This window comes from Notechis scutatus, chromosome 2, assembly GCF_049901735.1.
Source record: "Notechis scutatus isolate UNSWTSFEM ecotype Mainland chromosome 2, rNotScu1.2, whole genome shotgun sequence".
Classification (NCBI taxonomy): domain Eukaryota; kingdom Metazoa; phylum Chordata; class Lepidosauria; order Squamata; family Elapidae; genus Notechis; species Notechis scutatus.
In genome coordinates, this window is record NC_142010.1 from 63,382,280 (window position 1) to 63,395,875 (window position 13,596).

At 41.4% G+C, this 13,596-nt stretch overlaps 1 long non-coding RNA gene across 1 annotated transcript in view; it reads right to left on the minus strand.

Annotated features, from left to right (window-relative positions):
* The window catches only part of LOC148132046 (uncharacterized), an 86,029-nt gene extending 76,119 nt beyond the window's left edge, over positions 1-9,910 (minus strand). The window contains exon 1 of the long non-coding RNA XR_015747536.1: positions 9,827-9,910. This is a non-coding gene — a long non-coding RNA (uncharacterized LOC148132046). The remainder of the gene's footprint in view (positions 1-9,826) is intronic.
* Positions 9,911-13,596: the final 3,686 nt, after the last annotated feature.

The following is a 13,596-nucleotide window of genomic DNA, read 5'->3' on the forward strand; positions in this document are numbered from 1 at the left end:
AGCATGTTCTTATTAACTCGTCCCCTGCGATGGATTTACTTTGCAGTGTTGCACTTGTATGGAAACTGAGTAACTTGTCTTCATTTTTGGTTGGCAGTCAGAATTCTGTCATGTTAGTTCCCTTTATCTTTTTATATTTACATTTCCAGATATGAGGTCTATGAGATCTTGGTACAGATTGCCAGATTATCTAAAGTTAATTTTTAGGCACATAATCTGAACCAGGGGTGTCAAACTCGATTTCATTGAGGGCCACATCAGGGTTGTGTTTGTCCTTAGGGGGTTTGATGGGCATGTCCAGGTGGGTGTGGCCAGCTCAATGTCACTCAAATCAGGGGCACTTGTTATGGCCTGGGATTTTTTCTAGTAGTTTGTTTTGCTATCCCTCTGCCAGCAAAAACAGAGCTCAGGAGGCCTGCGCAGTCCCACCAGGCTCCATTTTTGATTGTGATGGCCTCCTGCAGCCCTCTGCCAGCAAAAGGGGCCAACACATGCGGCCCTCCTGAGCTCCATTTTTGCTGGCAGAAGCACCATGGGCCGATCCTTTGATGTTTCCATGGCGGCCCTGTGGGACAGATCTAAGCACCCCATGGACTGGATCTGGCTCATGGGCCTTGAATTTGACACCCCTAATCAAAACAATCCAATTCTATTTCTGCTTATTTAAAAAAATAAGCCCATTCAGTGTGGCTTGCTCTCAGATAAACAGACACAGGGTTGTAAGGGAAGGCTGCATGATTAGTTTATTATTGCTTTCCTTCCCTTTATCTATAAGTAGTAGTCATAAAAATCATGAAGAATTTTGCATAAAGTATGAATATAATTATTTTTTAAAAAAACCTACATAAATGGAAGATTTTAACATACAGTATTTCTACCAAGAAAATAAATATTTACCAAATCAAAATGTTAATTTGGAAAGGAATGGCTCTGTGGAATAAACCCAGCATATTCTTTCATATCAACCCAACGCCTTTCAACCCAACATAAGTTTTACAATATTTGACGCCACTTTCTCATTTTATAAAGAAGGTAAGCAAAATGGGGTTTTGCAGCACAGCCACATCTCAGGGAAGACTTATGTGGTTTTAAATTATGCTTGATAGCCCAAGACATTATTGCTGCACAATAATGTCTTTGGATACCAAGATAGGGAAGAGCCATCTTTCTGTTTTTACCCTAGAGGGTAACAGAACAATTAAAAAATTAAACCCAGCAACTGCAGAAATGCAATAGCTGATGAGGAAGTCAAATATTTCATACCTGGTTACAGAAAGGGAAACTTCTTTGTCTTGGCAGCAAACCAGGAACTCTTTGGCTAAGGGCACATATAGACCTACCTTTTGGCAGAATGAGAGAATCTCTGATGCTTTCCAATTCTGAGAACCTTTATGAAACTTCGAGGCCAGGGGTAGTTAGGTACTTATTTGTAGTTAGAATTAAAATGTTAAATGTGAAGGATAGGGACAACAGTCAAAACTTAAGTTTCAAAGTGTAAATGGTTTAAGCACTAGTTGAAGACGTGGGGGAACTAGCTCTCAGCATAGTTTTTCAACACCTCAAGAACTATGTCAGACGATGATAACTCTCCTTTTGCAAGCCCTGCTGTAGCTTTACAGCTATTCATACACTGACTTTATAGCACAAGGATGAGCATCATTATACCCTGCCCCTTTTTGTAACATCTTCATTTCCAAGGGAGCTAATATATACTTGCAAAGGAGAGAAGCCAACAATGGAACTGATTCTTTGTCTGAGCAAATGTAGGTTAGATAAACCAACTCTGGCAAGAGAAGAGTTGTGCGTTAAGCAAATGCAATTATAGACAAAGGAGCTATCATTTCACTGATCAAAATTTAACGCATCAGAAAAAATAATGAACATGATGTTCAAAATATTAAAATTCAATACCTGCACCTAAAAGATTAAAAAAGTCAAAAAAAAATCTGAGAGGAAGAAATCTGGAACATTATTAAAGCTTTTAATTGCAAAAACAACAAAAAAAGCCTACAGATAATCTGAGGGCTTCAAACATGGATGTTGTGTTTCACTTATAAAATAAAGTTAATTTCAATGCAGCTTGGTGAGGAGGAGAGGGGTTGTTAACATGGTAGCATAACCAAGTGGTTTGTTAGCAAGTGGTGTGGTAGCATAACCAAGTGGCTGACAGAATGAACTCATCATCCCTAAATAGGTGTCCTCCAAATTGATTATCTTATTTAACTCATCAGATAGCCTTCAACATTGTTTTCCCTTCCCTTCCCTTCTCACTCTAGCCTCAGTGTTCTTCCTTAACTGTAATATGGACATAATACTTGTTTTCTTTTGAAATTGTTTGTGAGGACATAGCAAACAATTTTAAATAGTGGAACCCTAAAATGTGTTTCTTTAACATATTTTGGATGCTAAATTAGATGCTAAGAGCTGTGGTGGTGCAGTGGTTAGAATGCAGTACTGCAGGCTACTTCTTCTGGCTGCTGGCTGCCAGCAGTTTGGCAGTTCAAATCTCATCAGGCTCAAGGTTGACTCAGCCTTCCATCCTTCCAAGATAAGTAAAATGAGGGCCCAGATTGTTGGGGGCAATATGCTACTCTGTAAAACTGCTCAGAGAGGGCTATGAAAGCATAAAAGCTCTGTGAAGCAGTATAGAAGTCTAAGTGCTATTGCTATGATAATTGAATTTTGCAAAATAAAAATAAAAATAATCAACAACCTTTTGTATCTGTACACAATAATCTAGCTTCCACAACTCACTTGTTAACTTTCCTTAGTCACACAGAATGTACAGAACATTCTGAATACTAACAACAATTAAATTCACCCACAGCCAATTAAAGTGGTGAAGCTGATTCCATGGTGTAAACAAAAATAAGCCCTGATGCTTACTCTAATTGTAGCAAATGCAGACACTGCATCTCCACCAGCAACAGTAGCAAATATTCTGCACAAAAGCTTACTCATTAGGGAGATTTAGTGGACTGCTTTTTGTTGGAGGAGGAGACACTTTCATGTCCCCATTGCTGATGTTGCAGAGGAGAAATGCATATAATGTGCAATATAAAAGTTGTGAGATTGTATATGAGGTGCCTCTTTTCCATTAACAGATGTAAATTTAAAACTTAAAGTAATACTGATAAAAACTAATTTAAAATAATTCCAATTTTCATAGTAGGATTTCCCCCTCCAACTGCATCCTTTAGTAGTTGATTTCTCGACACAATATATGGTTTGCATTTAATCTGTTAAATTGAAATGGTGCTGCAGTAACTTGCAAACATTAGAATTAAGCCTTGATTTCCATTGTAATTGAAAGTGAGCATTTCAAATTGCTTCGCATACAGGGAGGTATAATTTTGACTTTAAAGAAAATTGGCCTTTTTAAATTAAAGGAAGCATTTAGTTGGGCTTGGTTTCTGTTATTCTAAGAGGGAAGAAGCCTTACTTGCTTTTGACCAGCTTAACATATGCTTCCTATGACATAGGGCCTTTGTGCTATTGTGCAGCAGATTGGATCTAAAACTTAGGAGGGAGCCTGACCTGTCTGCATTCTTTAGCCCTTCTCCTCCCCTGTCCTTTATTTTCCTTCTCTGAGCTATCCATGAGCAGAGGACTAGACTGCAAGAGAAAGACACCAGGTATTAGCTTGCACAGACAATGAGATGGTATCTCACAAAAGGCTCCCCACAGCAGTGACAGCTCAGCAGCTATACTTGGTACAAAGAAAAACCTAGTCTCTGTTGTTTCGGGCTTTTTTTTTAATCTTTAGATTCAATTCTAGTTAAATCTTTTGAAGGCACTGACTGAAATACTAGTGCCCTTATAATCCAGGATTGATCCCTCCCTCTGCTCCTGTGAATCCAAACTATTCACGGATGATCTAATTGAATATGTGCAGAAGGGGAGAATTGCCTGCCAATGATGATATACTTTGGCTTTAATAATAATCTTGGTGTCTAACACAGCATTGCATCTTAATACATGATAAATTAAAAGCAAGTAATCATAGCACTAATGAATAATAGATCAGCTATAATATTAAAGGAAAATAATGGTCACTTTTTCCACCATCTATACGTGACTAACGTTGGCAATCCAGCACATTTGATTTAATTTTGAGAGGCCATGTCTCATTGTGATGACAGAAGATTCATTAAAAACTTATTGATATTCCCAACTCAACCTCTGCATCAGATAAAGGGTAATGATAGAATTACTCATTCCTTCCTCAAGTTAAAAACAAAGACTTATTATCATGATTCTCAGATTCCATTAGGCTGCTCTCTTGCTGAATTATTTGAAGCCATAGTCAGCAGGGAAAAGGAATTTAACTGCAAAAAGTGTATCTATAGGTATCAGTGTACTTTATAAAGGTGAAGAAAGAGCCCAAACAAAACAATTCTTTTTCACATTTTTTGCTCAAGGGCAAATAGGATTCCCTCTTGAGAATCACTGTCCAGGCCAAATTCCTGCATCCATACATCAGTATATATGCACAACAAACATCAATACAGAGGTACACATTACACACACAAAATCACAAACCAGGGGACAAAATTCTAGGTAATTGCTCAGACATAATGAAAAGGCAGGCTATGCAAGCATATTCATATGGAAGTATCACAAATGGTGTGGAGGAAATTAAAATAGATTTAGAAATACTAGCTGGCTTTGACTTTTAAGGATGCTAAACATACGACTCTGACATTACAAAAATTTACACCTTACAGCATAAGCAAAGAAGTTCAGCGGAAGAGGTAAATATAGTGCTAATAAGACATTGACACAGAAACACCAATAAAAGCTTTCAGGCAGCCATACTGAAACATTAGTGCAAGGATGTCAAGTTGGTTCAAATAAAATACTAATACAAACTAAAAAGAATCATAGACAGCAAGGAAAGCATATCAATCCAACACAAACACAGGGTAACATAAAACATACACAGATATTTGGGGGTCACTAATTTAATTTCATATTTTTGAAAGCTGTTGCTGCGGATACAACAGCTATCCTATGTCCATAAACTCCATCCACCCTTTATTTGGTTTCCCGTTTTCAGAAAAATCTAGTTATATTGAGGAAAAGCCATCTTTCCGCTGACCAAAGAATCCAGATAGGAAAACAATTGAAAATTCATTGTTGGTTCATTGTATCAGCTTGTAAGTAATTTGCTTTTCCAAGATTCTTTTCTTTAAAAAAAATACTTACCAGAATACCTGGAGAAAGAGGATGTTAAAGGGAGCAAGTTTCCAGCTAAAACAAAGAAGCAAGCTAAAGAGAAAGAAAGTGCAAGTGAGAGGTACAAAGCACTCTTTAGAGAGGAGAAAGAGAAAAGGGAGGTAGCCAGTGAAACCAATTTTATATGAAGGAAGAGAAAAGGTCCCGAAAAGTTAGGAAAAAAGAAATACAAATGTAAGAACCAAGACTATGTGATAACTACACCTCAGTGAAAATAATGATTAGAATCCAGGGATTTATTGGTGTGCAGTAGTAAGTTTGTTAATGTGTGTAGAACCAGTAGAGATTTTGAAGGTATCAGAGAAGCGAGCAGAGTACATATATATTGTACAGCATTGTGGAAGATACTGTCCTAATAGTAGAGTTCAACTCTTAGCATCTTCATATCTTTCAGTCACTGTATATTTAAATTGTTAGGAAGTGTACAATCAGGTTTATGAACGTACTACTTATAATTGTCAATGAAAACACTGTGTATACTGAGATAAAATACAAGAGTAATGACTCTATTAGTCCTAAAGGACATGGATTTCTTGGAATAAATACTTTTGGGAATTGGTCTTAAGCTGAGACCAAAAGGTTCCAAGTTCCATAACTTTCAGACAAACCTACTACAAAATTATAGACTAAATTACCAGCTGCATATCCCAGAAGAAGGAAGAGGTCTAAATAATATGCTAATTAAAAAGTCCAAAATGTTGATGAAGTTAAACATAGGGTTGCTTTCTTGGTGAACTGTGATAAGTAAGAATCATAATCAGACACGGAAGCTCTGTTTGGCAAATATGCTAGCAAGAATTGCAGCTTTTTATACATTGGGTTAGCATAATGAGAGGACATATTTATTTATTTGCAAGTTGGATCAGTTTAATGGGAAGTGCTATTTTGGAAATACTCTGCATGAAAAATGACCTCTCCGATTTAAGTTCCTCTCAAGTTTATTATACTAACTTTCTAGAGCCAAACTTGAAATGAACTTGGCTCTTTGCCCCGTAACTAACGACATGGGCAGTTTCTCTAAGTAGTATTTAACCTACCTAGAAGACATTATAGAAAAGTAGTATAAAGACACAAGTGAAAAAAAGGCTTTTTCTATAGATAAAGTTTGTCTCTAATATGATGAACTTCAGGGGCTATTCCTGAATCCAACTGCTGATTTGCTATAGTGAAAATACTGCATTTTATTACTGTCAGTAATGTACAATAAATTCTATGCCTTCTGCTTTATTTTTTAGATGCCCATAAAACAGTGGCATTGTTTTTCCTAAAACATCATAGTCATGCATATAATTGCAGCAGTGCCATATTGCTTACCCCGACCCTGCTCCAGGGATCATTCATCTCTGGTTAACTATTTGGGGTGGGGGGGATTGATCTGTTCCTTCCTCATACTCCTGCAACATCCAAATATCAGGAGACATTGTTATGTCTGGTGACCTAATTCAGATGCTGAACTCTGAGAATCACAGAATGAACAATCATTTTATATTATATTTTATCTGTCATTACCTAGAATGTGAAAATCCTCATTTCATGTGTAGGCAAATAGAATCTCCCTACCGAAATATAGTTTGCAGTTCAATATAATTCAAGGACAGGCGATAAAGCATTGAACACTGAGTGCATACACATCTTGGCATTTGATCCTTAACATATGCAATCACTCTTACCAGTGATGGTTGAAACACATAATGGGAGACATATAAAGTCCTAGATGGTAGAAAGGAATCTCTCCATCTTCTCATCATTTTTTACAAGTTGTTTTATTGTTAACGCTGCCTGTGATTTTAATGCAAACACTCATGCCTCTGTTAGCAAACAAAAAAACAGCATATATCTGCGCTTGAATTTATTAAATGAAAAATTATTCATGCTGATGATGAAATAGGGGAACTACTTTCGTTTGCTTGTTTTAGGACAGAGCCCATTTTCTAGGTGATATTAGCTTCCAACAAACAACCTTGATACACTCCTTAGTGTCAGTGTCTAGGAGGAGGCTCAGGTGCTCTGGCTCTTTTGTTCCTCAAGGATTCTATTTCAAACCAGTTTAAAAATCACAACAATGAATGAGCTCTTTTTCTTTTTTTTACAGGAGAGACGAGTTGCCAAGGTGGAATTGAAGTGATACGGTGGCTTGGTAAGACAAGTGCATACTGTGGCCAAGATAGTCTTCGTTATTACACAGAGTTTGCTACTTGCTGTATTTTTCACACACCAATAAACAAATGTTCAAATTTTGTTCCTGACATTCTAAAAATGATTGGGGTTCAGCAAAAAAAAAAAAAAAAGCAGTTTTGAAAAAGGAACTCTCCTTGACATACATGCAGACTGAAGTACTCACAAGGCTGCTTGTCTAACATATTGTGATTACTGAAAGACTTCTCTAAAATTTGAAGGACCTAACTTCTGCCTACTCTGAATGATTATTAGGCAGACCTACAGGTTCAACATCAGAGTAGGCATTTTTACCTATGCATGTTCAAACTCTAAGAAAGATCCTCATCTGACTACATCAGGATGTCCTCCCACACCCTAGAATAAGAACGGGCAAAAGATTGATTGGAATGATACCATATCACACGTTAAATTGCCAAAAAAGTTGGGGAACCAAGAGTGAGTTTATATGTAAACGAACTATGAGCTTCATCATGTTCTGATATGAAGGATTCTTGTGTTCAATACAAGAAAATACCTATAGTAATGTATACCTTTTGCATTAACTTCCAAATAACAGGCACTGTGTTTTAAAAAAGCACACATACAAAACGGATTCCCCAAGCCTCAATTCTATTCATCTCTAGACCTTGCATGCTTTTTTAAAAATGTGCCTTTGAAGCTAAAATTATTGTGTTCCAATTTTCAGTTTAGCTTCTTTCCCCTTTATCTTCAAAGTAGGCATACTTCTAAGGAAAGAGACTACTGCGTCGGAGCTTTCTCTAGCATTGCAAACAACTTGAAATAGTAAGCAACATGAGTATGTGGGAGCAGATGTTCCTGACTGAAGGTTATGTTCTTTCTTCTAGATAACTTATGAAAACATACAAAACAGAGAGACACAAACACATACAAAAACAGAGAAAGAGAAAGAGGAACGTTAATATAATATTAGCAAAGGCTCAGAAAGGTATCTTAGACAAAAATCTCAATTCAGAAAGAAGAAAAGCTAGAACTGGCAAGGAAGCGGCCAAATTCTGATGTTAATTACAAACATTTAGGTCAAAAGGACTTGCTTAGCATCGAGGATGAAATGGCCATAAAATGCAAACTAAGATCAGAATGTGGTCCTCCGACATAAAACCAGATACAGAGCTGTTGGAGAGTTTAGGGCGCTCCGCATCAGAAAGAATGTTCAGGCGGTTCCTTGGTTTGTTTTGTTTAATTACTGCAGTTTATTTGAACTGTTCTATTTCCACGGAGCTGACCCCAAGGGGGAGGGGGGGGAAAATCAACACCTTCCATCCAAATAAATCAAAACCAGGATCTCCACCGTGAGGTAACGATGCTCCTATCGCCCCTCCCCCGCCCGACACCAAGCTTTCTCCTCCGAGATTGAAAAAGGAAGCCCCACTGATGCTCCCAGCCCTCTCCCGAGGGCACTTTTTTGCACACCCGTAACGTTTTCCATCTTTTGTGCCTGCATTTATAAAGCAAAAGAAGCACCGGCTGCTATAGGTTTCTGCCCCTACACTCCGGCATGATGGTTTCCTTTCCAAAGACCCGACTCAAGTAGAAGACCGGGAATGGGGGGAGGGGGAGGGGGGGAGTAGGCGGAAAAGGGATCCCGCTAGTGAGAGTTTAAGCTCAGGAGAAGAAAGTAAGTTAGTTCGGGACCCAACGTTTCAGAGCTGCTGGTCTGAGTGTGAGCCTTAACACTTTCCCGGATTTTTATTTTTATTTTTTTAAATCTACTTTCAACTCTCTGGCTGCCCATCTGAACCCGCCTTCCTCCCGCTTCTTTCTTGCGGGGGGTGCCCAGCCTCCCTTTCCGCAACAATGCCCGAGAGATCTGCTTGCTACCCAGAGCATCTTCCTCCCTGGGCTGCTAATCGGCTTAAGGAAGAGCTTCCGACGCATCAAGGATCCTGTCTCTTCCTCTCTTCCACACCCACCTCTCTTAGCGCCTCTCCCCGCTCTCCTTTCAGCAGATCTGGAGGCAGCGGCTACTTTGAAACCCCCCCCCCCAAGAAGCCTCGCTCTCGCTCCCCGCCTCAGCCTTCCCTCGCAAGCCTTCCCTCGGTCCCGAGACCCCCGGCTCCGAAGCACCAACACGCCCCAAAAAGAGAGGCTGGGGCTCTCTTCCCGCTGAAGACTCACTCTTCGCGGGAAAGAGAGAGAGAGAGAGAGAGAGAGAGAGAGAGAGAGACAAACCCCAACACGAGGTCCGGTGTTTTTACCGGCTTGGAGCTTTCCCGGAGAAAAAAATTAAAATAAATAAATGACAGTTCATCTCCTCATAATAATAAAGAGGCGTTTTATCCTGCTCTCTATCCGCTCACCCGGAGCCGGGAAGTCGCCCTCAGCCACCTGGGCAAAAGGCAAGGCGAACCTGGCCGGTGCGTGAACAAGCGGGGGAGACGCGGACTCCTACCTTGAGCGCCTTTGCGGACAGTCCTTGGTGCTGCAGCCGCCGCCGCCGCCGCTACTGCCGTCCTGTCCTCTCTGGCAGAGGTGAAGAAGGGACCCGTTCGCCCCCTGGCCGCGAGCTTCCTTTGCCTGCCTCTCCTCCACCCGCCCACCCCCTCTGCCCGGACGAGCAGCGGGAGCGGGGGGCTGCCGAGAGAACAGCCTCGCTCTCTCTCGCTCTCTATCTCCCCCAAATCTCCTTTCCCAGCCCGCAGTGATGAGCTCGCTCGGTTCTGCCTGTCATTCGTTCCCTCCTCTCAACTCTCCAACGCGGCGCTTAGCTCGCCCTTTCCCAGAGTCGCTGTGCCGCCGCCGCCGCCGCTACCGTATTCGCTACGGCTCGGGCGGCTGCACAGCCGCGGCCAGCGCGAGGAAACGCTCGGTCCGAGAGAGAACAAAGCGGCCAGTGGCAGGCACCGCCGGCCCGCCGGCCAGCCAATGAGGAGCCGCGAAGGGCATCAAAGGGGACTTTTACCTGCGCTCCATCCGTGTGGGAAGCGAGGAGGGAGGGAAAGAGAGAAGGAGGGAGGGAGGGAGGGAGGGAGGACGGACTTTCTCGGGCGGCGATTGAGGGGTGGGTGGTGCCGGGACCTCTCCGGGTCGTTGTCGTCAGTACACAACTCCTGGGCCCCAAATTCTGGAGGGGCGGCCAGAAGGAACCCTCCGCACTTTCCACCTTGCCTTAGCAGCCTTTATGGGCTCTTTCCTCCCCCTACCTCCTTCGGTTGACTCAGGCAGGGCTCGGGGAGATTGATATGGTAATAAGCGCGGGGTGGCCATACTTTCTCATTACTGTGGAAACCGAGGGGGGTAGGGAGTTCAGGACAAAGGCCGTAAGCGAGGAGAACAAAACCAGTGGCTGGCCCTGGAATGTCTGCCATTTCTCTCTCCCTCTCCTCGCGCCCTCCTCCTTTAAAAAAAAAATAAAAAAATTCAAAGCGCCTATTTGCAAAACATAAAGGGACAAGACCGCTGCGGGAGAGAGAGAGGGGGTGTGGGGGGTGTGGGGGAGAAGAAGAGGCGAGCGAGGAGGTCCCTTCTTCCTTCACTCTGTCTTCCCGGAAAGCTTCCCCTGCTCGTCAAAAGCCGCAGTTATAAATGTTCATGTAACGGAGCTCGTTAAAGTCACCCCACATGGAGTTTTAAAGGGAGGATTGGGGGGGGGAGGGGCAGGGGCAGAGGAAGCGCAAGAATTTGCTGACAGAAATGGGGCGCCGTTCTAGCCTTCACGATTTATCCAGGGGGTAGCTAAGCGTTTCTAAGGAAGTGTCTCGGCTATCGAGAAAACAACCCTTTCCCCCCAACCGCTGTTAACTTAAGGCGGCCGATAAGTGAGGACAAGGCAGCAGCTTTAAGCCCTGAGAGAACTTTGCCCCAAACCAGGGACCGGGGACTTGGAAGCTTCCTGCTGCAGTCTCGGCTTCAAACTTCTCAGACTTCTCTGTCCTTCATTCACCCAGCATGGTTTTTCCCCCCCACTGGTTCATTGCTGGGACCAGTTTCTGCAGATGTAAGGGCTACCAAGGCCAGGATAATGGACTATTTCAGGATTACTGTACATGTTGCCTGTTTTGCATGGAACTGACAGGGAACTGACAGTTTAATTCTTGGGTAATATTTGTATTTGTGAAACTTTTCCCCCCCAGAGAGGAGTACATTTTTATACATTTTCCTCATCACAAAATATAGCTCAGAGGAAAGTGAAAAGAATCTTTCTAGCGTTTCTCTATGGGAAGGAAAGAGAAGGGAGGGAGGGAGATGTACCTACTTGTGAAAGATGTTTGGTATCTTTATCTTAACCAAATCACTAAGATGGAGGTAAGTGCTGAGTTTGGAAAACTGACTTAAGGCACAAAGAAATAGCAACATTCTGAAGATATGTCTTATTAGCAGAACTGCATTGGTGACATATTATTAGCATTCACTTCTCATGCTTGATTTTATGGAAACAACTATGACTCAGTGACAGAGCATCTAATTTGGAAGTCAGTCTCAGCATCTTCAATAGAATAAGGCTCCCAAGAGTAGGATTACAATATTTGAACTGCAATAATCCAGGAGAACACCAGATGGCAGCAAAGATACAGAAATTTCTAACCTTTTGCTACTATCTTGTGGTCGCCTGGATTTCACAGCTCATATATGCAGGCCCTGCCAAAGAACCAAATGTAATCATTTTTAGACAATACAGAGTTGGGAAGACATGGTCTAATATAATATAATACAGAATATAGAATAACGGTGTTGGAAGGGATCTTGGAGGCCTTCTAGGCCAACTCCCTGTCCAAGCAGGAGACCCTTATAGCATTCTGGACAAATCTCTTCTTAAAATGCTCCAGTGATGGAGCACCACACCTTCAGGAGGCAAGCCATTCCATATAACTTCCTCTCTTTATTGGAATCACATTTATATCCCAATAATCTGTATTTATGTAAGTATGCGACACAGAAGAAGAAATTCAGCTGCATGCTTTGCTCAGAATGCAGTTGTCTGCTTTTAATGAACTCACCCATGACCAGGAGATTGTATTAGCAGTGAGTTCATGGGGGAAGGGGTGAGGAATGGTGCAAGCTGAAGGAAAAGGATATACACAGACCTACTTCTGGTAGCAAAGGTAAAGAAGCTATGAAGCACCGGGTGTATCAGTGACATGCTTTGCCTGAGGGCACTATAACTTTACTTATCTAATGATGTTTAGATGACTGCAGGCTCTCCCCTGATTCTGCCTAGCGGCTAAATCTGACCTATATTTTCTGATTTTCACCTATCAGCAACTTCCTTCTGGAGACCAAACCAAGTAAATGCTACAAGTGTGAACTGCAATAGTCAGGGAACTACTGCTTATTCTTCTTAACCTAGTAACACTATTGGCCTAAAAATGTTGAGGAAAGTACTGCAATAATAATACTGGAGTTTTCAAAGGTCTGTAAAGAAATGGCTTTGGCTGGGATGTTGGAGAACTCTGGCTTGTCTGGAATCATGTTTTCTGGCTAGCCAAATAATCTAGTGAGTTGGCGATAATATTTGGCTCCATTCCTACTACTTTTGCCCCCTTTCTTCCTTATTTCGGCACAATCTTCCAGGTGCCGAGCTTGATCACATTTTCCAATTACACCTGAATGTCAGTTTTAACTGCACTGTAACTGTGGAAATATGCTATAAAAAGCGAATTAGACTTTAAAGGAGTGAGGAATCTTTGGCCTCTTGAAGTGGCAGAGTTATAACCTCCAAGAGCTCCAGCCAACACAGCTAATGGTGAGAATATTGGGAATTGTAATTCAGCCATTTCAGGTGGTCCACGGTTCCTCTCTCTTTCTGAACTAGTCAGGATCATTGTGTCAAAGCCAGAATGAAAAGGGAAGAGGCAAGAAAGAGAAAGCACCCAGTTCCAGGGCACATATTGGTGGGTGAACATACAGATTAACAGGTTGGAAAATGTACTGGATCTTGGACCATCTATGTGTTAGGGTACCATGATTGGGAAATTGGGTGGTCCTGATTTTTTTTTTTAAAAAAATACATTTTACTACTCTAAAGCTTAATGTTGCTATCACTATGCTGTATGGGGTAAGAAATAAGTACTTTATTCAGGCTAAACTACATGCTTACTTCTTTAACACATTTTTGATTCAGAACAAATTTCCTTATGAAAGAAAAATATTGAAAACAGATAGTGGTATCCTATCTCTTCATGTTTGAAAATATATTCTGGATAAATGAAAAGACAGTTGACA